The sequence below is a fragment of the Canis lupus genome, chromosome 14 (genome assembly GCF_003254725.2).
Source record: "Canis lupus dingo isolate Sandy chromosome 14, ASM325472v2, whole genome shotgun sequence".
Taxonomy (NCBI): Eukaryota; Metazoa; Chordata; class Mammalia; order Carnivora; family Canidae; genus Canis; species Canis lupus.
In genome coordinates this window covers 24,436,636-24,464,485 of record NC_064256.1, presented here as the reverse complement: position 1 = coordinate 24,464,485, position 27,850 = coordinate 24,436,636, and the positions used below count along the sequence as shown (strand labels likewise).

General features: G+C 35.0%; 1 pseudogene; it reads right to left on the bottom strand.

Annotated features, from left to right (window-relative positions):
* Positions 1-19,522: 19,522 nt before the first annotated feature.
* LOC112674776 (integrator complex subunit 4-like) lies at positions 19,523-23,252 on the bottom strand (annotated as a pseudogene).
* Positions 23,253-27,850: the final 4,598 nt, after the last annotated feature.

Sequence of the window (27,850 nt, the reverse complement as noted above, 5' to 3'; positions counted from 1 at the left end):
ATATGGTGACTACACTTATGGTGAGCACTGAGTGATATATAGAACTGTTGAATCACTGCACTGTCATCGTACACCTAAAATTAATATAATATTGTATGTCAATAATACTTTGGTAATTTAAAAAAATAAAATAAAATGGAGTCATATTTATTTTTAAAAAAAGAATTAGTTTCACAAAGGGATGTGAAAAGAAAGATTGCCACCACTTTCACATTTGCTTCTCTGTCTGATATTACCCTGAGAGAAAATCTATGTTTTTAGCTTCTCTGCTACCCAGTGAGTAATGTTCAGAGTTGAAATTATCATTTCATACCCAATGTAGCATGCACAAATTGCTAATTGTTTAACTTAATAATTTTTGGATAATAGTAGTTGAATGGGTCTCAGGTGGTGATAGAGGGGATGGAACCAAGAAAGCAGAATCTAGAAACCTGTTTTCATTTACTTTTGTTGTCGTAACAAATTACCACAAACTTAGTGGCTCAAACCAATACAAATGTATTATTTTACAAAGTCCAAAATTTTACAAAGTCCAAAGTCCAATATTTTACTAGGCTAAAATCATGGTATCTGCAAGCTGCATTCCTTCTAGGAGCTCCAGGGAAAAATTTGTTCCTTGTGTTCCCAGTTTTGAGAGGGTCCCTGCATTCTTTGGCTCGCAGCCACATCACTCAGACCTCTCCTCTCATCATCACATCTTCTTTGACTCTCTTGCTTTCCTTTTCCCTTATAAAGACTCTTATTACATTGGCCTGCTCAAATATCTGGGAAAATCTCATCATTTCAAGATCCTTAAATCAATCATATCTGCAAAATCTCTTTAAATCATGTTTATTAGTTACCTAGGGCTGTTATGACAAATTAGCATAAACTAGGTGGCATAAAACAAAAGCATTTATTCTCCCACAGTTCTGGAGGATAGAAGTCTAAAATGAAGGTGTTACCAGAGTCAGTTCTTTCTGGAGAAAGAGAGTATCTGTAAAAGAACATCTGTTCTATGACCCCTCCTAGGTCCTGGTAATTGCCAGCAATCCCTGATGTTCCTTAGCCTACAGACATCTCCCTCACTATAATATCTATGTTCATTTGGCTACCTTTGTCTGTATACATCTGCTTCTCTCTTTTCTCTTTCTAAAGGACACCAGACATTGGATTAAGGCACACACAAATCTAGTAGGACCACAAGTTAGTTAATTACATCTGCAAAGACTCTCTTTCCCACATTCTAAAGCACACACGAATTTTGGAAAACACTATTCAAACCAGTATACCATGTAAAGTAACATATTCACAGGTTCTGGGGATGAGGATGTTAATACCTTTTGTGGGCAATTATTCTGCTTATTACAAAAGCAAACTAAAGACAAAAGAAAAGTCAGGTGTGAGAATGAATATATAGAATCCAAAATCATTCAGAGCCAGGGTATAGATGCTAGTCAAGCAAGACTGGAACAGGAGCATCAAGAGTTTTATAGGGCCAGAGAACCTTCTGGCAGCTGGTCAGAAGAATTCTTGTTTGTGGCAGGAATATTCAATGGAATAACTTGCCTGAGACAGAAGGTTTTCAACATAGACACCTGGCCTCGGAAGTTGTACCCGAAAGTCTCCTACTTAAATCATGCTGCAGATGTAAGAATAAGAAAGGAGAGGAGGAAGAAAATGAAGGAAAAGGAGGAGGAGAAGAAAGAGGAGGAATGGGAGGTATAGAGAGGGAGGAAGAAGAGGAAGTAGAGAAAGGGGAGGAGAATGACAGGAAAAAAGGATGGAAGAAGAGCAGGAGAAATCTAATCACCAACATCATTATCAGGAAGAGCATATGGTAAGACTAAAACTTCATCTATTCTAGCAAGACCACACCAACATTCACCATAATCAGCCTGAGAAATGATTGGGATTTACCTCAACTTCCCTTACCTCCTGCCTCAGGCAACACAAGAAGCTGAAGTCTCCCAAATCATCCTTCTTCTACCTAATTTTCACACACTCCCCTTACATTTCTTTCACTCCCACACTTCTGGTGTGCATTTGTGAACTGATGACCTCTTGAGAGCAAAATGTTCTCACTCATTTTTTTTTAATGTTCATTTTGACTATTTTTTTCTGAGACTTGGCATTCCACTGAGAGCACTACTCCCCCTGTTGAAAGTAACAGGTATTTTATCTCAAGCATCCCTGGGACTGAAGGAGGGGTAAATGCCCACATCTTGCTTATCTTACCATTTCAACTGAATCATTTGATTCATGTTTGGATCAATGCTTTCTTTTATTGGAGTGAGGGGAAATGAGGAAGTGGTGGTGGTAACTTCTAGTATCCTTTCTATTCTTGCTTGATATATGTGCTTAATTGTATTCCATTCTTTCCTAACTCTAAGTCATACAAAATAGTATCTTTTAACTGACAAAGGGGTTTGGGACAGTTCCCTTCCCTCCAAATATGAGACTTTAGCATGTGGATTATTTTGAATTGAAGACAATGAAGACCCTGTGGGCTCCAGATAGACTTTTGACCCTCTGTTAACTATATAGAAGAATTTATTTTAAGGGTATTTCCCAAAATAAGGGAAATATATAAAGGGAAATATATAGAATTTATATGTATATATGGCATATTAATAAGGGTTTTATATATAATATATATGTATATATGTTCATTCATAATTCAATGGTTTTATATATATTATATGTAATAATATAATAAGGGTTATATATATATGCGTATATATATATATATATATATATTCATTCATCATTCAATGGGTATTTGGGATTTTTCCATAATTTAGCAATTGTTGGTACTGCTGCTATAAACATTGGGGTGCATGTGCCCCTTCAAATCAGTATTTTTGCATATTTGGTTAAATACCTAATAGTGCAATTGCTGAGTCAATAGAGTTGTTCTATTTTTAAATTTTTGAGGAACTGCCACACTGTTTTCCAGAGTGACTGCACCAGTTTACATTCTCACCAACAGTGTAAGAGGGTTCCCCTTTCTCTGCACCCTCGCCAACATCTGTTGTTTCCCGTGTTGTTAATTTTAGCCATTCTGACTGATGTGATGTGGTATCTTATTGTGGCTTTTGATTTGTATTTCCCTGAAGATGAGTGATGTTGAGCATCTTTTCATGTGTCTGTTAGCCATCTGGATGTCTTCTTTATAAAAATGTCTATTCATGTCTTCTGGCCATTTCTTAACTGGATTATTTGTTCATTTGTAATATTTTAAATTTTGTTTCAGTATATTACCATTATCAAGGCTACTTTTCTGATGTTTATTTTAAATGTAGTAATTATGTTGAATATATTATTATTCAAGCAAATCACCCATACATTTGAGAATCTCCTTATCTCCCTGCCCCAAATAAGCCCATAATGCCTCTATAAGATATAAGCCCATAATGCTTTATAAGAATTATTAATACAGAAACTATAAATGTAAAATATATTATATACTAAGTTTATTTGGGGGTCCCTGGGTGGCTCAGTGGTTTAGCACCTGCCTTCGGCCCAGGGCGTGATCCTGGAGTTCTGGGATCGAGTCCCACATTCAGGCTCCCTGCATGGAACCTGCTTCTCCCTCTGCCTGTGTCTCCGCCTCTCTCTCTCTCTCTCTTTCTCTCTCTCTCTCTCTCTCTTTCGTCTCTCATGAATAAATAAAATCTTAAGAAAAAAAAAGTTCATTTAACATGAAAATGAAAGGATGAGAAAGAGTGGGAAATAATTAGAGGAAAAAAATAAAATAAAATCTTAATTATATTCTTATAGAATGTGTTGCTGAGGTCACTGAGATACGTACTTATTTCTACTCAATTTGTCTATATTTAAGGCTTTACATATAGGTCAGGGGATAGGAAATTAGTTGTTAATTTTATCAAAATATTCAAAGTATATAACAAGTAACTTACTCTTCCCCTCTGTTCTGCTTATTTTGTCTGCAGATGACATTACTCTATTGTTCTAGAAATGCCAAAGATAAATTTGAGAATTTTCAAAGAAGTTTTATTCTTTTTTTTAATATTTCATTTATTCACTTGTCAGAGAGAGTAGCCAGAGTGGCAGGCAGAGGGAGAGGGAGAAGCAGGCGCTCCACTGAGCAGAGAGCCCAATATGGGGCTCAATGTCGGGCTCTATCCCAGGACACAAGGATATAACCTGAGCCAGAGGCAGACTCCCAACCAACTGAGCCACCCAGGTGCCACAGAAGTTTTATTCTGAATGTAGAAAATGCTCATAGCTATTTGAAATAGACTCAGAAATATATATATATATATATATATATATATATATATATATATCATTTTTAAATATAATTAGTAGAAAACCTTTAAATAATTTATTGTGATTCAGGTTTAAGGTGAATATTTTTCCCCTACAGAATTAGAATCAATATTTAGAAGCCTAGTATTCTTGAAGTATTTAAACATGTTTAGTATTTGTGGGATATAAAGAATTTAATAAGTCGAGCAGAAGAGGAGCTAGTTCCTACGTGATATTAAGTGCTGTATTGAAAATATAGCCAAGGAAAAGAGGAGGCATAAAAGGCTCATTGGTTCATCTTCCGACTACCACTTGCTGCTACAATAGGGTAGTCTGACCTGCTTCTAAGATTGAAAACCATTTTGAGGGCAAATACTATACTTTTTCTACATCCATATTATTCCATTCTTATTGTCTAAGCTAAGTCTTAAAAACATGATACATACTCAAAATTGAATATATATCCTAAATTCTAATTTTCTGGAAATGATTATATTGGAGTAGAGATGAAGATAAATAATTAGAAAAAGAGTGTGTTGTCTAGGTCAATAAAAGAATAATAAATGATTGTGGCTGAAAAACTGTAGTTCTGTCAGTTTTGTGGGTTCTCTAGAAAAGGTTCTCTAGTCCTTCTCTAGAAAAGGACTGCATGGGAAGATATTATGTGTTAGCTTTGAGTATAAAAAGAAAAAAGCAGACAAAGGAAGCATCTAATTTTGAGGATCAGAATAAGTGCATAGTAGATATGGGCCTATGTGTGTATGAGGATGTGTGTCAAAAATAGCCATGTAAGTATATCACATTTATCATACTAAATATTAGGCTAAGAAATATAATAAATTAAAACAGCATCTCTCTAAATTCATGACTCTACTTAAACCAGTTCTCTCTCCAACAACTAGCAAATGTTGGCTTGAAATACAAAATTTGAATTTTAATTAGTAGATCTAGGAATTTTTTAAATGTATTTCCAAGTCTTCTTAAAAAGACAAAAACAAGAAAGGAAATTGGTACTCACACCTAATAATAAATACAAGAGCAGAATCCAAGGAGTAAAGTAACTTCCCCCTAAATATTGGGTTCTCCTCCCGGAAAAGACAAGTAGAGAATGGAATGTAATTTCTAAAATGGATCCTTTACAAAGTCACATTGTGCTGCTTAATGACACATAGTTCCTGATGAGCATTCCAAATTACAAAGTAGCTGTTCAAATAGAATTTAAACCAAGGGCTTCATTGATATGCTTCCTAAAACAAGGGGCTCTTTTAATTAGAAAAATCTATGGTGCTTTCTTTCCTGGCAGCATTTGTGGGGGCTCCCACCAGAGAGTTCCCACAGGCAGCCAAGTGCAGGAAACACGCAGAGATTCTTTGCTTCACATAGTTGTCTCACCGTCTGCACTCCACAGACCAATAAACCTTCCAGAGGCCAGTGATCAGTGATGGCTTTCCCATCAGATTTTAAATAGTCAAAGGAATGTCTTCCTGCTATTTAAAGTGCACAAAATACAATACACGCTACTTTATTTTTCCCTTTCTATTAGCCTATAGCTATATGACAGAAGACGTTGGCTTACGTGGTGTCGTTCTCTGGGAAGAAAGGGGAGAAAAAGATAATTAGCAAACTTATGTTCGTTATCAATTATACCTTCCACCCTTAATCAGATTTGATCACTTTTCTCTGCTCTCCACAAAAATGCTGATGAGTTATGTGCATATATATGCATATGTTGGAATCATCTACATAATCTCCTTTTGGCTACTTAGAGATCCTCACTCATCTGACCCTTTTCACCGTCTATAGACTGAAAGTTCAATCATTATCTGATCCCTGTATTTTCACAGAACATTCGTGTTACTGACATACAAGTATTATTTCTAAAATAGCCTGTCATTTAATGTCACTAGTACAAAAATCCTGTGTATCCCTTACTTAGTTTCCCCCACTGGTAACATCTTGCAAAATTATAATACAGTCTCATAACCAGGATTCTGACATTGATTCAATCCACTTACCCTACTGAGATATTCCCCCATTTTACCTGTACTCATGTGCACATGTGTATTAGTTTTGTGCAATGTTATCACATGTGTAGATTTGTGTATCTACCACCACTGTCAAGACACAGAACAGTTCTTTCAAAAACAAGTGTCCGTTTTGCCCTACATTCACCTCCTTTTCTCACCTCTAGTTCCACAACCTCCAGCCCTGGCTATCATATTTATTTTTACAACCAACTTTTATTAACAGTCACAACTACTGATTTTAATATTATTACTGATGTAGTCTCAGTTTTAAATAAATTTAATATGTCCGCACAAAATATGCACAGATCTTAAAAAAATATAATGAAGGTGTTATGGAGAAATAACCAATAAAATTTAGGAATTGGTGATAACATGGAAATGATAGATTAATGAGGATGAGGAAACTAGAGCACATGACACACTTTTAGGAGTTAGAAGAGCATTGGTTCTCATACTTTAGTGCACCAAAATGCCTATCAGCATCACCTGAATGAGTTGTTAAACACTGATTGTGAGGTGCCATCACCAGAGTTTCTGACTCAATAGGTCTGGAATGAGTTCTCAGAATTTCCATTCCTTAAAAGTTACCAGTTGACATTTTGAGGATGTCTGAAATAGAGAGTAGAACTTATGTTGAAGGCTGAGCCTGTGAAGTACGGGTTCAAATAAAGGAGGATGGTTTGCTAAGGAAACATTATTTTATAGAAAATAAAATAGTAGAGCTACTGCAGCTTTTGTAACCGAAGACCACACATGACTAAAGCAGACTTTAGGAAGAATGATCTAGGAATAATTGAGTTAAAAATTTTTTAACAAAAAGAAAATATTGAAACAATGTAGGATTAGTTAGGAAGTTAAATGTGAAGGGAAAGAAGGTATTCAAGTGAGAAACGGAATCCCCAGTTTGAGAATTAAAGGGGAGATACTCTAATACCTAATTAGAAAGTAGTTGTGTGGAGTAGATTTATACTGACCAATGCCTTTTATTGCCTTTCTTTGCCTTTCTATGTCTTCCTAAATTCTGTAACTATTTCCCAGAGAAGAATCTTTTCAGCAGGAAATACATCCAAACATATCTTAAACTTGTTAAGTTACAATCTTAGCCTATTCCTTCTATCTTTCTGAGAATGACTGCTGAAGCAAGGGAGGAATATGAAAACCTTGGTTGGTAACTGTAATTTGAATTACAAATATTATCTGTCTTAATTGGCACTTGGGGGTCTTGAGCTAATTCTCAAATTCTAATTTCTACATTAGTCACTTTGTTTTTCCTGTTTCTCTTTCTTTGTCATCCTTACTTCTGTTCTTTCTTTTTCTTTCTTTCTTTCTTTCTTTCTTTCTTTCTTTCTTTCTTTCTTTCTTTCTTTCTTTCTTCTTTCTTTTTCTTTTTTTTCTGTCTTTCTTTCAATGTAGGTTGTCAAATAGATAGGTTCTTTCATCAAAAAACAATTGCAATTTTAAGGGCACACTGAACTCCAAAGAAAAAAAGAGATGACACTGTTTTGATTATACTGTAGAAGGATTTTCAAGGAATTTCAAAATACTATGTTTCAAAGAAGTGACAACCCATTTTGCTTTCTCTTAAAAATTTAAAGTGCAACACAGCATTCACTCTTCTGACCAAGCACTTACATAGTTCTTCTTGTCCAGGACTCTGAGATATCTGGAAAACTTGGTGGGATCTTTGGTTGTGTATATGAATCAGTTATTGAGTTTATATTCTGACAGAGAAAACCCTTAATTTCCCCCTTGTGATATTTTTCTGAGCAAAAAATGACCAAGAAAATTAAGATTTATAAGAGTCACTCATGTCAGAGACAACTGAAAATAAATATAAATTAGACATCACCCAGCAAGAGCTATACCGTAAGTACAGAAAACACAGGGTACCTCATTATAGAAATAAACTGCACTATCTGACTAAGGTAGAAATGGCTCTTTCTATGCCTTCCATAAAATTCAAACACAAATATCAAGCTATAATGTCTTTCAGGAAAAACAGTGTGTTATTTGAAATGTATTTATTTATGTTTGAGAAACGTCCCTCAGGGAAAAATAGATTCAATTTTTCATTGCTGTACTGATAAAATAGAAGGCTATCCAAAGCCAGAAGAGTTGGCCACAGAAAAAGTAATGGCAACTCAAGGAAAAGTACTGGATTTAGAAGTAGGCAAATCTCACAAGGTTGATGGTGACCATGGGTTGTCTTTATCTGATCCTCTCAAATTTTAGTTCACACTCACAATAAGCGTAGGCTTTTAAGTAAGTCCTAAGATTTTCTTTAGATACTTTTTGGTTGAGCCATGGGAGAAAAAGGGCCACTTTAGAAGAGAAAGGAAATAGCAGGATAAAAAGGCTGATTATTAGTGTTAACTTCGATCCTGTTCAAATTCTACTGTGTTCAAATACATAGATATTGGTTCCTATGTAATGGTCAAACAATGTTTTACATGCTGTCTTCATGAACCAAGTAAAATGTTTTCAAAAAGGACAGAAACAGAAAATATTTGTTTTAGTTTCCTCTGTTTTGGTTAACTAACACAACTTGATTTAGTCAGCCAGTTTCCAGGGTGTTTACTAAATTGTGAAAATAGGGCATGAAGTCTTGGGATGTAAAGGTAAGTGAAAAACAGGGAGAGGCCAAGCACACGTTCCCATAGTTTCTAATCCTTTATCAAAACAAACAAAAGCTTATTACACTCGCCCAAACTTATACTTAGTTTAGCTTACAAGTAGAAAGTGATGAGCTCTCTTAATATTAATTCTTTCATTCCCTTTGAACCTATTTTGGTTGCTTTAACCCTACCCTCTGAATAGCCAACTCCACCATTTTCTTGGTATGACTTTACAACTTTATGCCTTGTCTTTAGGATCTGATGGTATGTGCTGGGTTTCTGACTCTAGGGTTTACCACTATAGTTATTGATTAAGGAAAGTTTTCCATTACTAATTGTGGTTCCCATTTTAACAACAATTATCATAAAACAGCAAAGTACTCTTTGTATTTTTCCTCCAATAAAGTACTAGAACTTCACAACATCCAGCAGTGACCATACAGATAGGCCTGATTTTTTTAGTACTGTGGTTTATTAATTATCATATTTGAACTGATATATAAAACCAGAATTTCAATGTGTTAATCTCCAAAGAGAAATACAATAATAAGTTCAGTTACTTGATATTATTTGCTAAGTTTATATGTAGTTTGATTTTTTAAAATAAGTTGCCATCCATAAAACAAGGGAATAAGATTAGTTGACTCTCAGACTACTAGGAACATTTCTTGTCCTTGGGACTGTCCATGGATGGATCTTTCTTCTTAGTAACTTGAATGTGCCCACTTGGATTCATCTGAAGGGCCAGTAACTTAGTTAAGTCTGTTGGTTTTTATTTGCCTTTTGGTTCTACTGTTCCTTGGCCTTCTCTTTCCTTATGTGGTCTTCTCACAGCTCTCTTTATATGTTGGTTTCAGGTCTGCCAGATTTCTTCCATGTATACCATTTTTTGAAAGAAGAGTATATACATGAGACAGCAGTTCTACATTGGCCTTATCTAGAGGAGTAGCAGCATTTTCTTTCTGGAGAAAGTTTACTTTTTTCAACAACTATAATTCCTGTCTTTAGAAATGGGCAAGCATGAGTAATACTTAATGTTTGCCATCTCAAGCATTCTTTCCTGTGACCCCACTGTGCAAGGAAGCCAGGAGATCAGGCATTTAAACTGACTCTACATTTGGCTTCTTAAATAGTTGTACATCTATGTCTTCTTTCAATTCATATCTCAAATGGAATTACAATACATGAGTACAGATAGACCAAGGAAAACAGTTCACCAGCATCAAAGTTAGACACATTTGTGAACACAATTTTTTTGACAGGCATCCTAGTTTGGATTATAATGCTGATAAAAACAACAGCAGACCAAACTAACAACAAAACAGTCTATGTGTAGCCTACTGAAGGATTTGCACTAGTTGGGAGACTGTCTCTGTCCTTATCATCAATACACTGCATATAAAAGCTGCCAACCTTCTCTAGTGTTGGGTCACCTCATACAAGAGTTAATTTATAAAAGATTACAAGTAGAATGGGCCAAGGTGTTTCCCTAAGGGAGGTGTGGGTTACTCTAAAAGATGATGCAGGTTTTTCAATGATAATATAAGGAATACATGGCACAAAACAACAAAGATTTTCTTCTTCCTTTTTTTTTTAAGATTTTATTTATTTATTCACTAGAAGCACAGAGAGAGAGGCAGAGATAAAGGCAGAGGGAGAAGCAGGCTCCCTAAAGGGAGCCTGATATGTGACTCCATCCCAGGGCCCAGTGATCACATGCTGAGCCATATGCAGATGTTCAACCTAGGTGCCCTGGTTTTCCTCTTTCATAGCCAATTTAATTTGTGCATCACTGTTCCAAATAAGCAAAAGTGTACAGATCTTTCACCCCTTGGTAAGTTTATTCCTATGTATTTTATTCTTTATGGTGTTATTGTAAATGGCATTATCTTCTTAACTTATCTGATAGTTTGCTGTCAGCAAATAGAAACAAATTTTCCTAGGCCAGATTGACAGCTTGCATGATGGTTAATTTTACATATCTATTTGGCTAGGCAATTGTACCCACATATTTGATCAGACATTATTATAGGTGTTCCTGTTGCTTTTTTAAAAAAAGACAAAAACAAAACCACAGGCCCAAAATGGCGTCACTCAGACTAAGTGCACAAACCAGGGCTTAATACCCAATCTAATTACAGTTTCAACCTCCCCTTAGAAATGTGGCTTTAACTGGTTAGTCAGGAAATTTTTCTTTCCAACAGTGCCAATGAATGTCACATGGGTCCTCTCTATTCCCAAAAGAAAGATGAGTTAATTCATATAACAAAATCATTTGCATTTTCCCCTAGCAAACAGCCTCCCTGGAACAATCTTTCTCTTTTGTTAGCAACTTTCTTGCATCCACCTGCCATCTATGAAAATCTCCCATTTTGTATAACTCTTCTAAGTGCCTTTCTACTTGCAGATGAGCTTCAGCCTGATTCGTGAATCAATTAATAAATCCAATTAAATCTTCCAATTACTTGGTTGGATTTTTTTACTTAACACTGTGAAGGTACTTTGTAGATGTGGTTAACATCTATTAGTTAACTTCAAGTAAAAGAAATTGTCCTCGATAATGCTGGTGGGCCTCATCTAATGAGTGTAGAACAAAGCTGAGGTTTCCTTGAGAAAGAAGAAATTCTTCCTTAAGAGTACAACTTCAGTTCTTACCCCAGAGTTTCCAGACTATTTATCTATAGATTTCAAACTTGCCAGCTCCTACAATAGCTCGAGTCATTTCTTTGAAATAAATCTCAATTTCTATCCCTATCGATTTATATATCCCATTGGCTCTGTTTCCCTGGAGAACCTTGACTGAGAGAATTGATAATAGAGTGATCATATAATATGTCATCCAAATTGATATGCTTTGAGTGTGTAAGGGTATTATTAATAATCATGCCAGGAAACTGGCATAAACCAGACCTTTACCATGTAAACCATGATAAAGGGTTCCCTTAGGTAAAATAAATCTTATCTACCCAGAGCTATCAAAATAATCCAATTGAGAAAATAGGTGTTTTTGTTTTTGCTCTATTTTTAAGAAAATCTAGTTAGTTATCAAAAGTGGACTGAACTAAGGTAAAGAAACAAACTACTATGTAATTTGTAGAGAAGTCACCTATTGGCATTATAGAAAGAATTTTCTTCTCTTTTGACATTTTATAAAGGTCAAAAGTTTAGAATCCTACAATCATTTTGCATTTAAAAAGTGATGAATCAAAAGATAACTCAGAATCCCTTCAAATAATGGCAAACATTCAGATCTGATGCTCTTTTAAAAAAAAAATATTTATTTATTCATGAGAGACACAGAGAAACAGAAACATAGGCAAGGGAAGAAGCAGGCTCCCTACAGGGAGCCCGATGTGGGACTCGATCTCAGCCTGCCTATATCTCTCTGTCTCTCATGAAGGCAGACATAGGCAGACCCCCAGGATCATGCCCTAAGCTGAAGGCAGATCCTCAACCACTGAACCACCCAGGCATTCCCCGAACCTGATGTTCTTCATGCACTTAACTTCATGCAGTTGTGCAATTATCCAAGTTTAACGCTCTTCATTGTAGCCCTATTCAAATCTGTTATTTTTGACAAAATAGTTTTTACATGACTACTAACTGGCTGAGGATTAAGAAAAAAATGACTTTGTGAAACTGAATGCTGTTAGTGCTTCTATTTAGTCTACATTTGTGTCAGTCTATTGATTGTAAATAACTTTGGTAAGTTGGGAATATTACCAATCAAAGTGTAAATCTACATGCACTTTTTTTTTCTTTTTTGAAAACTAGCAATGTGATTGTAGAATCCTATTTTGGCTCTCAGATTAATTTGACAAAGAACAAGTCACATTCATATATGGGCCCTCTCAATATCTAGTACCTTTGCTATACTGGTGAAAGCTGTGACTTGGTGTATTATTGCTAAAATCTCTGATAGCAATGCTGAAAATATCTATGTGAACATTAAACTCTAATTTAATGTGGAACTTAAATGGAACCAGTTCCAACTTTCTGGAAAATATTAATAAAGTTGACCATTCAATGAGGTTGAAAAGGGATACTGTAGACATTGTCTTCATATTTGCTTCTCCTTTTATATGTTCTACATACCCTATGGAGCTTCAAAGATTAATCCAAAAAAGATCTCTTCTCCTGAGAATTTCTGGAAAGGAGCTTAAATATCAAAAACATAAAGAGACAGAGGGAGAGGGAGAGACAAAAACAAAGAGTTAAAAAGAGTTGTAGAAGCTATCAGGAAATTAAGATTATATTTTATAAATAAATTTCAATTCAAAAGACTAATTAAATATCAAATAATATAAAACATTATCAAATATATTTTATAATGGCTCTTCTGGATAAAGGAATGATGGCATACTTAACTGATAGATTAGTCAATCTTAAAAAGACACACAGACATAGCTAGAGGCATTTAAAAACTCTCATATGTTTTATACAGACACATATTTTCTTTTTTTCACTTTTTTTTTTTTTTTTAGATAAAGAGAAAATGAGCATGAGGGACAGAGGGAGAGAGAATCCTTAAGCAAACTCACCACTGAGCATGGACCCTGATGCAGAACTCAATCTCCCCACGCCCAGATCATACCCCAAGTTGAAATCAAGAAACAGTCACCTAACTGACTGAACCAACCAGACTCCCCTCTGACATACACATATTTTCTAACATATTCTTATATGGTCTCACTTGGAACCTTTATACCTAAGGAAACCAAGTCCACATGTATTAACTGAATCCAAATAACACTAATAGAGATAGATATAGAGATAGACATGCTATAAAGCTGTGATGTTTTCAGATTATTGGTGAAATACCAAAATTTTAAGAGGGTGCTCTGGTTGCTCAATAAAACTATCAACTGAATAAAAATTACAACTCAAAGTACCAAACACAGAAAACAAAGGCAATGAAAGTATAAGACAATAGCAGGCAAAGAGAATCTGAGGATAATTTGATTTAAATCAAATTTGACAAGGACTGTAATAATTACATCATGTGAACATAAAAAGGTCACTGTCCTACTTAAAAATTCATAAATTAGAAGAAAAGAAACATAATACTGCATAACATTAAAAATGCAAAAGAATATGTATTAGAAGTAAAGATATTATAATAAAATATTATATACAAATAAGTCCTTTGAAAATGTGTGAAATGGATAATTGTAAGATATAGTTAATTAAAAACTGATTAATGAGCACTGGGTGTTATTCTATATGTTGGCAAATGAACACCAATAAAAAATAAATTTATTATTAAAAATGATTAATGAAAAAGGCAGAATATTTGAATATCATGGGAATCAAAATTTGAAAAATGATTAACCACAAAGGCCCATCCAGTTGGCTTACTAGAAAATTCTTTCAGATTTTCAAGAAAAAAACAGAAACAAAACTTATGTTCTTTAAACCATTATAGCAAACAGATATATTTGGAAAGCATGCCAGTTCATTTTATAAATCTAGCATATTGCTAATACTAAGTGTAATGATAATTAGCACTCATTCCTTCACCCTGTCTCCTCTTAGCTCTCACACACAGCTGTAGACTGACAGTACATGGGGAACACCACAGAAGGACATAAGTTAATAGCCACATAATTTTGGAGGAGGAGAAAGGGATTTTTTAAAATGTCAATGAAGACAGAAAGTATTTAAAATTTTTTTTAAAGATTTATTTATTTATTTTAGAAAGAGAGAGAAAAAGAGCACAAGTGAGGGGTCAGAGAGGGAGGAAGAGAGAATCTTAAGCAGACTCTGTGCTGAGTGCAGAACCTTATGTGCGGCTCAGTCTCATAACCCTGAAATCATGGCCTGAGCTGAAACCAAGAGTTGGATGCTTAAGCAACTGTACCACCCATGTGCCCCTAACAATTCTTAAAAAGCATGCATATAATGAATTAAGGCACAAATGAAAATTCATTCAAACATTAGTTTCAATAGTTGTTTAAGAGTGCACATCTACTAAAAATGGGCACATTTCTTTCGTCGCCATTTTAATCCAGCACAGTCACTCCATGTCACCTCATCACTTTTGCAAGCAATTCTCCTGACTTGAAATCTAGCAGAATATTCAGCAGTGTTTCCAGTTACCAAATGCTCATTAAAATCACATCTGGGAGCTTTCAGAAAATAGCTGTTTGTGCCATGTGTTGACTACTACATTGTGGAATCTCTGGAGGTGAAGTCAAGACATCTTCTATAGTCATCTAAAATAATTTTTTTTTTTATGAGAGTTGGCGGAGGTTTTTTTTTTAATTTGGAGAAGTTAAAAAGGACATCTCTTCATTATAAGTAACAAAAGCTGCAGACATTTATTTAAATTATATGAGGAAATGCTTCTCTCCCCTTTTTTTTGTCATCCAAATAACTCTAACACTTTGTTATACCTTGTATTTGTCCTAGTTTTTATCTGAAATATATTAAAAATAAATTTGTATTTGTTTGTTGATGTCTTTGAAGGAGTGTTGTGGTAAGTGTGGAAGGGAGAAGAACAGTGTCAATATACTGCATGCATTCTACATATATCCCAAAATTCCTGTAAACTCATTTATCTCCTCAAAGTATCTCCAAGAGCTGCCTTCAGCTACCTCATTGCTCTATTTTTAATATTCTTATTTAGTAAACTCTCAAAATCTGAGCAACCCAAGGTTTTTGCCCTGCCCTTTTCTTACTGGTTCAGTTCTTTGTTAGACAGATTATTGTCAGTGTTCCATTCAGATTCCCTAATTGCTTCTTAAATAGTAGATGAGAACAGGAAAATCAAAACCTTATGTTCTTCAAGTATGAGGAATGAAAAGACATAATTACTTTATTTCTATCACAATTATAAATGCCATGCTTAGTAAAACTGATATTTTCCCATAGAGAATAAGCGATTTATTGTAATACAACACATTATTTTAAGATGGATTAATGATGATGTTTTATCACATACATCATGTGATAAACATTACACTATCTTAAAGAAGTTGAATTCTAGTGTTATATTTGTGATGTGATAAAATATTACACTATCTTAAAGAAGTTGAATTCTAGTGTTATATTTTAAAGAATCATGAAAAAATTGTCAAAAAGTAGGGAAATTATGGAAGATAAGTTTATAGAGTTTTAAATAAAGACGTTATGTGTATTTCTATTTAGATGACAATATGTATATTAATTTCATTTCTCTTAAGAATGTTAAAGTGCTGTGAACAGTCATGTTGTTGTGTTTACAAAACATTATTAATTGTTGGAAGTGTTAGGAGACTAGTGTCTTCTTTAAAATAGAAGCTATATTTTTCCTTCTCCTGTACTTATATTTACTCCCAATAACACCTAGTGCAGTGTGGACTACAAGTAAGCAGTCAATAAATGTTTGAGTGAATAGTACTAATATAGCATGTACTGAGGAAAGAGATAAAAGAATATCAAACAATGACAGAAAGGATTGTCAGGAGGAAGATAGCAATTGATTAGTAGTTGCCAGAAACCATTCAATATTGCTCCCACATCAACAAAAGAGGACAAACATAGACAAAGATCAATTTTCTTTTTACCATGTATTTCTAAAGCAAACTCCACATCACTTTCCTCTTCTAACGTGGTAAATAAAGAAGGGCACTTTTGCCCTGTTCCTGCATGAGGCAAATTACCATCATTACCTATTCAGGTCCCCTCTATGCCTCCACTACCTAAGACTGGCATTATCATACACAAAAGGAATTTGTGGAAGGACATGTCAAGTGATACAATTGACTTCAATCTACATTAAAACACATTTTACCATGTGGGCCACATACAGCAATATATTGAACTTCCTCTTCCAATTTTCTCTTATTTACAAAGTGTAGCTCTAAAGCTACATTAAAAAAAAAAAGACTGTATATTCAAGAAGCACAGTAAGCTTGCTGATGTTACAAACACCATTTGACATAAGAAATAACATTTGAACAATGTACAAGTTTCTAGGAGCAGGGATTAGATTTAATAAGAACAGGAGAATAGGAAAGAGAAAAAAAAGGAATTGGAGAGTTCACCTACATTGAACAAAAAATATATAGATACATACATATCTATTTATAAATATCTATAGATTATCCCCACTGCTTTTTTGTTTTTCATATATGTCTTTATACTGTTACATATAACATCTATTATAAAAACAATATATATGACAAATATATATATTGTTTTGTTTTTCATATATACATTTCATATATTTTTATATATAAAAATATATATGAAAAGCAAAACACAAAAGCAGTGGATAATACTACCCTTCAAAAAAACTTATCTTCATTGGTCCTTGAGAGAAAAGTAGAATCTAGCACTGTGTCAGGCATGCTCTCATAATTTTTCTCTAGTTAGACCACAGAGAGTTACCTCAAACAGTAACAACTTAAAGCAGGTATTTATCTACACACTATTAAGCAAAACAGTTGAGCATTACACGATGAATTATATTCTGCTTAAGAGTAAGCAATAGAACATTCATTCACTTATTCAACAAACATTTTAACTCCCATGCAAAAAACACATCTATAGCAAAAAGACAAAATGAATGCCATGTGAAATATCAAAGCAAAAGCCTCCTGATAGAAAAAGGAGAAAGTGATTAAAACCACATAAATCAATGGAGGCTAAGAGAAAGAATAACAATGAAGAATATGCCATCCCAAAATATGCCTCTTTGGCATAAGGATTACTTTGAGATGCTTATTTTTTAAAAAAACCAGCAGACATGAGAGAAGCTCTGAAAACCAAGTAAATGCTACTCTTTTATAAGAGAAATTTATATTATTTATAAGAGAAATCTCCATTTATAACGGTGTCTCCCTCTCTGTACCAGGAAGAGAAGGATGACTAAAACTCCGGAAAATCTCATCAAAGGAGAAGGCAAAGATTTAAATGTACATAACAAACCCCTTTATTTACAGTACCTTACCTGATAATGTGATATGTTCAGAAAGATACTGTTATAACTCTGTTCTCTCCCTTCCCTTCCTTTTTATTGATGTTATCCATCCTTTCCTCATAGAACTAAATATTTTGCCGCCTCTTCTAAATCTTATTTGGACATAGCCCTAGCCAAATAACATCTGGGTATTATAAATGTATGTGTGTATTTGCATATACATACACATTACACACATGCATGCACAAGCACACACACACTTGGGTTCCATGCCTCCAAACTCCTGGGATTTTATAATTGTTTTTCTCATCCAGTTCTACAACACCTGTATTTATACCAGGAATTCTTTGTTTTCTCACTGCCCTACCTTTTGTTCTGCCTGCTTGCACCGAGATCATGGACTCTATCAATTCTATTCTTCATGATTAAGGTAGATTCCTACTGGGAAGAATTTATGAACTCTATATTCAACCCAAACACCTTCCTTACCCAGCTGTGTCATTTACTAGCTGGGAAAATAGTGAAATCTCCAAATTCCCACTTTCTATACCTAAAAGCTAGCAATAATGGTACCTACTTCTTATATTTGTCATTAAAAATTCATTGGGGTAACATATAAAATGTAGCAATTAGTACATAGTTCCCATCAAATGTCAGTTATTTTGATTATCATCACCCTTATCATTAACATTGAAAAATTGAGAATATCCAACCTTAATGAGCAAAGCTAGCTTCCATCAAGTTCTTTTTGTCCTTTATCCTTTTTTTTTTTTTAGATTTTTTTTAAATTATTTTGCCCGTTCATAAAAATTTCTTCTCTAACTCTGTGGTTCCCATACTGTGTGCCAAGTTGCCAAACAGATACCTTAAGTTTTCAAGAGAAATAGAAAATACCTGCTCATGATCATAGTATAAACTTTTAATGGCATCATCTCCTTGCAAAGCTCAGATTTTACCAGTCACTATCTTAAAAGGCAAATACAGTAAGAAAATTCATGTGGATGGAACTCTTCAACCTGAATCCAAGTTCTAAGGACTTATGCATTGCCCACAGATGCACACATACCATCAGTAAATAATTTTGGTTATTTAGAGAAAGTAATAGAAATATTTTCTTCTTTCAACTTATGTATATTAATTTTTCAAAACATTGCTAAGTTAAGATATTCAAATGTATTTAGATGCTTGGAACTAATACTCAGGGAGTACTCAGGTGGTTTGTATTGTTTTGTTTATTGACTTAGGGGTTCTAGGAAAAAGTTACTGTGAGTGTCATGAACTAAGAAAACTTGGGATCCCCCTCTGGAAGTGATTCTCAATCCAGAGTGCTTATGCGTATCACATGGAGTAATTACACACAAATTTCACCTCACCAGGGGATCCTGCTCTACCTGATGATTGAGAACTACCACCATAAACAGATGACAAAGCTAGAGAAAAGAAAACCTTCCAATTTTTTTTAAATAAGTCCTTATTTTAAGTCCATCAAGATTATATTTTCACATGCTCTTAAAATGAACTTATCTCCCTTGCACAGAATTATGTTAAAACAGACTTTAAGGAAAAGGTAGATCCTTTAGGACAAAGTTTCAGAGTTTAACAATCTTTCTCCAAAGGAACATATTTAATATGCTAATTTCAAGAGCCCTTTCTCAGAGTTTTGGAGTCAACTGGTATTCAGAAAACACATTAGAAAGTCTGGAGTAGACAATGCTTGTGACTCAGCGTCTTGCGGGTTTGGGCATTATGTAAACTTTCACAGACTTGCTGAAGGGGATGGTGCCCTTGATGCTGATTTCCACCTGGGGTGATACTTCGCCACCTTCAATCCAGGGGGATTTTGGAATGCGGGAATAGGAGTTGTAGGGCAGTAGCAACCTCACTTCCACCTGGCATGGTTCTGTCCAGTCAGTATGGAAGAGGTGTGAGTGATAAGCCAGTGGTGCCCTGGGCCAGGATTCCGGAAGTCTGCTGGTTTAGGATGAATCATCTGAAGCCTGGCCATATGGATATAAGACCTGGACCTTCACAGTGCTCTGAGGGTCCTGCACATGTTCCAGGGTTGCATCGACATCCAGGGCCACAACCAATCCAGATGTAAACTGCAAAGTGTTGTCTGACTCGCCTGCTGGCTCAATGATGGTGGCTGAAGCTTTGTGGATCTGCTCTGGAACGGGGAGGTGCAAGAAGGTACTTTGCCTCAGCATGGTCTATAGAATTTTGACCACTTCCACAGGTTTGGATGTCATGAGTCGGGGCATAAGGTCAAGAAGTTTGTCCACAAAGCTGTCCTGTAGGTGGGGCAAATCAGCAATAAAACACCTCTGAAAAATGTCCACTTCCTGTAAAAATTTTTCACACATCCCAAATAAGGGGTCAACTCCTCGAGTAGTCCGTGCTGTTACTATAAGTTGCAAGGCTTTGGCCTGCAGCCTCATGTGATGTATAATCACCACCTGTTTATCCTCCACACCACTGTACATGAACTCCATTTTGCAGGTTTCTTCCATGATCTGTTTTGCTGCTGCGGAGGCCAAGTCACTCTGCTTCAAATATAAAGGAGCAGCCACATTCCACAGCTTTTCTTGCAAGGCCATGATGAGAAAAAGCTGACACCGAAGATAAGTAGCCGAGAAGTCAGCAACTCCTGCTAGTTCAGACTGAAGTTCTCCAAGTCTTTGCAGATCCCGGATGGTGAACTCCAGCAGCTCCTGGGTTCCTTGAGGGTCCAGGTGCTGAAGACTGTACACCCTTTCAAGGCTCTGCTACAGGAACTGATGGGGCGGGTCCTCATGGGGCGTGATACTGGGAGAAACAGCTGATGACACTAGTTTTCTACCTGGTAACCTTAAGGCAGGAACAAGATGAGAAAGACTGTCTCAGAGGTAGGCATAGTGCCTGAAGGTATGATCTGAGAATAGTGCTGGCATTGTTGGACAGGTTTTAGCAGCATTAAAAATAAGAACCAAAACTGCAGTGTAAGCTGGATCATCCATGCTTGGTTCAGCTGTGTCAAAAAATGGATGGGTGCTCAGGAGCTCTGGCACCAAGGGAAGCACCAGGGTTGGATGCCGACTTCCCAGAAACTTCAAGCACTTCCATATAGAGTCCCTATCAGTAGGGTACTTGGTTAAATGTTTCAGCAGCTCCACCAGTGCAAGATGAATCCCTTCTTTAGTCGAAACATTAGTACAGCATAAAAGTTCGTGAAGAGCCTCTCGAATATCTCTGGATGAAGCCTAGAGCACTTCACCTGGAGACAGCGTATGGGCATGAGCACCATCACCCTTATAGTCTCATGTGGTATCAAACACAAAATAAATTATTTTGCATTAAAAAAACCAAAACCTTCAAGTCTACACCTCTTCCTTCCCTGACTCCCCCCACCACCTCAATAAAGTTGAGAAAACAAACAAACAAACAAAAAGTCTGGAGTAGAAAACAAACACAAGGAGACAACGAACAAGACCTTCCCAAGAACAAGAAAATAAGAAGTACTTCTGGAAAATAAACCATAAAATCAGGATATCATAGATAAGGATGAAAATAAAATTCATTTCAAGTTTCAAAAGATTAAGATATGATTATAATCTGATATATTTAAAGAAAATAACCTTCAGAAGAATAATAGCTTTTCGGGAGTGGATGCTTATAAAGCAGTATTCTGAGGGTCTACAGTGAATTAGTGTGACAGAACCAGATGGTTTTAGCTTGTGAGAGTGGGTTGTGTGCATCTCTTCCCACCTGGGCACTTAGTAATTAATATTGGTAGCTTGAACTTGGCCATGGTGATAATACATACACCACACATATTAGCAAACACTACAAATTTAGATGCTTTTTCCTTTAGAGCTGATTTGTTAAATATATATCAGCATAGGGACACTTGGGTGGCTCAGCGGTTAAGTGCCTGCCTTTGGACCAAAGTATGAGCCTGCAGTCCCAGGATCGAGTCCCACATCAGGCTTCCTGCATGGAGCCTGATTCTCTCTCTGCCTATGTCTCTGCCTCTCTCTCTCTCCGAGTCTCTCATGAATAAATAAATAAAATCTAAGAAAAAAAAACACATTTATCAGTGTAGTAGATACCAAGAAAACCTACCAAATATGATAGAGGAAAGAAATATCTCCAACAGGCAGGAGAGAAAAATTATATCTACCTAACACATCTATTCTTGCTGTTGAGACAGATTAAAAAAATATATATATATATATAAAAGTGTGAAAATCGTCCATATTTGTATCCTAAAATAATTCTTCTTCCTCTGTTTTCAAATTCTGATAATCCAGCTTCACTAAAAGAGAGTTATATTGGGCCACCTGAAATCTGTTCTATCTGATGGCAGTATTCCTCAGTGTAAAGAAGTAAGCTCCTTTTCTAATTTATACTATAGTCAGAATTTAGTAATCATTATTATTAATTTAAATCCAAGAAATCCTGGATACTGATAATATTAAGTTTCTTCAGAGTGACTACAGTGGTCAAGACTGTCATATAATGGTACTCCATTACCAGTTGGCCTTTTCTGAAGACACGATATCCTCAACATAAAACTTCCTTCAGAAGCAATCCACCTAGGATGATTAGAGACAGCAATACTTCCTCAAACTAGACCAACTGTACCAGGCCAACTTTATGAAAAGGTGCTAGAACTTAATAATGTCATATTTTTTCTCTCACCATGTAATATTCTCAGCAGTTAAGTTCATATTTAAAAGTCATGTCCTCTTTTTAAAAAAAATATTTTATTTATTTATTTGAGTGAAAGAGTGCCAGAGGGAGCACAGGAGATGAGGGGATGGGGGATAGTAGGAGAAGCAGGACTCCCCACTGAGCAGCTAGCCCAATGCAGGACTTAATGAGAGGTTCGATACAGGGTTGCATCCCAGGACCCCAAGATCATGACCTGAGCCAAAGGCAGACACTTAACTGACTGAGCCACCCAGGTGCCTCAATCATCTCCTCTCTTTATGGCTATTCTTGAGGTTCTTGCAGGCAAAAAGAACAAAGGTATAGGCTTTCAATCACTCTACCCCCTGCCAGTAAAAACAGCAGAAATCAAAATCCATACAAGCTCAAATCTTCAAAGTGCCTGAATCTTACTGATTCCTTATAAATCTAGATATTTGAATTTACAAGATCAGCACTAGAAATATCTTAGGTACAAAATATTTCCCCAAAGCAGCAGAACAACATCATTTGTCTACTTAATATTTTATCCTAGGGGTTCTACTGATTTGGTAAAGAAATTTGAAGCTAAAACTCCCTTGATAACTATCAGATTTATCATGTTCATTAGAAGAGATTACTACTAAAGATTTTTTTTTAGAAGAAAACCCATTATAAATTGGAGCTTCATAATAATGTATGATTATGTTTCCAAATATGACCTCTGGCGTTTATCTATAGATCCATACGGATGATTTCTCAGGTCTAATGATTTACCGTCATTGAGACAAATGAAAAAATAATCTTGTAAAATTATAATTACTTACTACTTCTTAATCTAGATAGATTTTTAATGATAATGCCTTATGAAGCTATATTCTTCTCATTCTGATACACTATTTTCAATACAACCTACTTCAATAGCAAATGAACAAAAATGATTAGTGAGAATAGGAAAGATGCATAGAGCATCTAAATAAATGGAGCATTTTCGTGAAAACTATTAAATTGATGAATTAGATTAAAACGTCACTACCATTAAACTCTGTTTAATAAATGTCAAACAAATACTTTAGCAGTGTTATGCAGTCTTCATGATTGTTACTGTATCTGTCAGGGAAGGTCTTACCAATTGTTTTTACATTTTATGTGTTCTATCCAATACAAGGATTTACTTTCCTTGTGAGATTGTAATTTTCACCTCTGCTGATGAAACAAAATTCTGAATACTACTGGGCTTGAGTGGAAAAACTTTGACACCTGGTTAAAATTTCTCCCTAGTATCTTGTCAAAATCTATGCACACACAAACATATCTTAGGGTATTTTTTTCGGTACTCTAGAAAAAGGATATAAATGTTCAATATCTTTTTTTTTTAATTTTTATGTATTTATGATAGTGACAGAGAGAGAGAGAGAGAGAGAGGCAGAGGGAGAAGCAGGCTCCATGCACCGGGAGCCCGACGTGGGATTCGATCGTGGGTCTCCAGGATGGCGCCCTGGGCCAAAGGCAGGCGCTAAAACCGCTGCGCCACCCAGGGATCCCAAATGTTCAATATCTTAAATCTCCATAATATTCAGTCCATGTAGCAGTATTTGATTCTCAGAGCGTCAACCAAATAGAGATGATTCTGCTCACTGGGCCAGAGCTAAAGCCTCAGTGAGGCTTTTCAGTAGTGAAAGATACAGGAAGAGAGCTATCTGCTTTAAAGGCTAATGGAATGTCTGTTTCAGTACAAACAGCTGACAGGTTGTTTGAATTGCAGAATGTACAGGTGAAGTAGATCCATGTTAGTTAGAGGACAGAGTACTAACCTACATTCAGAGGCACATCTCAGAGATGGGTATGAAAAATCCCCCACTATAATTATGGGTATGTCTAATCTTCCCTTTATTCTGTTACTTTTTCCCTCATGCATTTTGTTCCACTATGAGTTGTCTGAACATGTATGATTTTTATTTCTTCCCCATGAATTGACTCTCTTGTCATTATGAAATTTTCCACCTTATCTCTATATTTCTTGTTCTGAGACCCACTATTACTTACATTTTCATAGCTCTATTATATTTCTTATTTATATATTTTTATCATAATACCTTCTTCCAACTTCTACAATCTGCTTCTGTACTTTTATCCAAAGTACATCTCTAATTGACAGCATATTCATGACCCTGCCCTCACCAATGTGATAATTCTCCCTTTTAATTGGAAAATTTTACTATCTTGTCTGATTTCCATATTTCTTTTTATACCTTCCTTCTGTTCTTCTGCTTTTATTTTCCTTCAGGTTAATCAAATATTTTTTTTCATATTCCATTTCATGCCTCTATTAGCTGTTTAGGTATAATTTTTATGCTTTTTGAGTACTGGTTTTAAGAATTACAATATGCATTCTTACAATGTCATAGTGTATATAATTTATATTTTAATACTTTAAGTCAATGGTAAGCAATTTATAACAGTATAATTTCATTAAATCTCTTATTCTTGTTGTCAATTATTTTACTTCTCTAAGTGTTATAAACTACAGAAGAATTCTTTTTTTGTTAGTTCCTTATTAAAGAAATTAAGATAGGAAATATAATATAGCCTTTTATATTTACCTACATATTTACCATTTCCAATGCTCTTCATTCCTTTATGTAAATTAAGTTTTCTTCTTAGTATTAATTTTCTTCATGCTAAAGAACTTCAACATTTCTTTTACTGCTGGTCTAATAGAAATTCAGCTATCATTATCTCTCTCTATTTTTTTAGTTCACCTTCATATCTGAAGAATTTTTTTAAAATTTGGTATAAAACTAGATGACTAGGTTTTCTTTTGCATTCTTTCATTTTAAAGATTTTTTTCAGTCATTCCCCTGAATCTATTGTTTCTGATATTAGCCACTCTTAATATTGTTAGATATTTCCCTGTAGATATGCATATTTTTTCCTATGGCTACTTTTAAGATTTTTTTTTTGTGTTGTGTTGCTTTGTCTTTGCTTTTCAGCCCTATATGTTTGGGTATTTTTTTTTTCTTACCTAGTTTAAGGACTACAGGTTGTATCTATACATTTGAAGCTACCTCGGCCCCTCTGGCTAACCTAGTAGTCTTTAAGCTTTAGCAAGCACCCTTAGCCCACGTGGTTGGTTAATATTTCTTTGTTTGTCTATAGATCATGCATTCTTTCCTAGAAAGAACAGAGCACTTCTGCAGGTCATCTAACTGAAACCAGACCCTCTTACACAACACCCAGGGCCCTAAGGAACCAGATGCAATTGTTCAACCTCTAAGTGCTGCGATAATGTATGTAGTTGGCACCAACGAGTCTACACATAATTAAGAAATGTTAGGACCACTGTGCATCCTTTACTGATTAATTGCCCTAAACTCCTTTAAAAACCTTTGGGCCAGGCAGAAACCCTGGAGTTGGCCTTTTGATAAGAGTTCATGTTCTCCCCAGATGGTTGGCTTCCTGAATAAAGCTCATATTCCTTCGAAATCAAAATTCATCTCTTGAGTATTGGCTTTTCCAGAGATAGGCAACAAACTTGGGTTTTGGTAACACATTGATCTTTTTCAAAAAATGTTGGAAATATTTGTCAATTACTTATTCAAACAATTTTTTTGTCCCATTCTTTCATTTTTTTATAACTCCATTAATAGGTATATTAGACTACTTAATATTATTCCACAGGTAGCTGAAACTGGTCAAATTTTCTCCAATCTTAATTTTTTGTCTCTGTTTTTTAGATGGAATAATTTTATTGAATTTTATTTACTTTTATTTCTGTAATGTCCAAGCTGTTATAAGTATACTCAATACTTTTTTTTATTTTGAATATTGAACATTTTAATTATAATATTTCCATTTGTATTTTTTATGGACTTTATTTTTTCTGATAAGATTTCCATTTATTTACTCATCATGACCACGTTTATGTTGAATCCATGAATATGTTTGTATAGCTATTTTAAGATCTTGTTTATTAATTCTAAAATCTGTGACATCTTATCACCAAATTTATGGTCTTTATTCTAATCTTAACTGAAAGTTTTTATTGTATTATGGACTTCACAACGTTATATTATTTTGGATCTCGACTACTTGGACTTCATTTTATGAATCTGATTTTTGTTATTATGAGCAGCTAAAGAATTATCCTCTTTATCCTGTCAGGCTTCATTTATTTTCTCATAGGGTTAGGTTATGTTTGTTTAAATCTCAGTCTTACCTATACTTTAGGAATTGTGCCTTATCTCTATGATATGGTCTTTCTGGGGTCTCCGCTAAATGTCTGAGGTTGTTGCAAAGTCTATGTACTATGATGGGGCCCAAACTCCAAGATCTCTTAGTCATACAAACAACCACTGTCCTTCAATGCTCACTCTTACATCATCTGTTCTTTATTTTACCTCACAGAGGTACGTGCTGTATTTGTATAATCCCTCCCTCAGTTAAGGACCTGCAAGTATGCTAACATCAAGTATTGAACCTTCCATACAAAGCTCCATCTTCTCCAATATCCTGTACCACAAATTCTAGTCATTTCAGCAGCCTCCAACTCTGAAACCTGTCTTTATTCTCACCATCATGAAGCTTTGTTTGTGCTCCATCTCTATATACCGTGGACTTCAAATTGCTCCCCCACACAAGCTACAGTTAATGTGAGGCTCACCTCATGCATTTCTTTCACTCAAGAATCACAGTTTTTATTACTTATCATCCAGTGTTTGAAAGTACTTGTCTCATATATTTTGTCCAGTCACACATTGTTTAAGTGGAAAGAAAACTCCATTGTCTGCTACTTATTACTTCATCATGGGTGCAATTTAAATTTAAAGCCAAGTAACACTGAATTCAAAATAAACATATTAGTAGACTCTTAAAAAATGTAGAGAAACAATATTCTTTAAAGCCTTCCATCAAATTATAAAAATAAATAAAAATTAAAAACACATCTGAGAATAAAAAAATACATCAATCAGATGGTACAGATGTTGATTTAGTGGAAGTCATATAAATTTTAAAAACTAAATATTTCGTGCATAATGGACGTTCTGACATCATTGTGTCTTGCATGTTGTTTCTGACCTTGGTTAAATAAAATTTAAAATCTATTTTAGTGACACCGTACTAGAAAGTAAATTACCACCCAAATGAATTAAAGACACAGAGTAGAAGACAGGTTCTCAAAAGAAACCAAATGATCACCATTATCAAGCACTAAAAATGATAAATTTTTTCCTCCAAGTCACTAATGTAAAATTTGAAAAGAAACTGTGTGATATGGTAAACAAGGCACACTCCTGTCCACGAACTAGTCAGGAAACATTAAAACTAAAAGAAAAGACTACACAATAGAGAAAGAAGTTGGGTAGAAAAGGATATTTGAA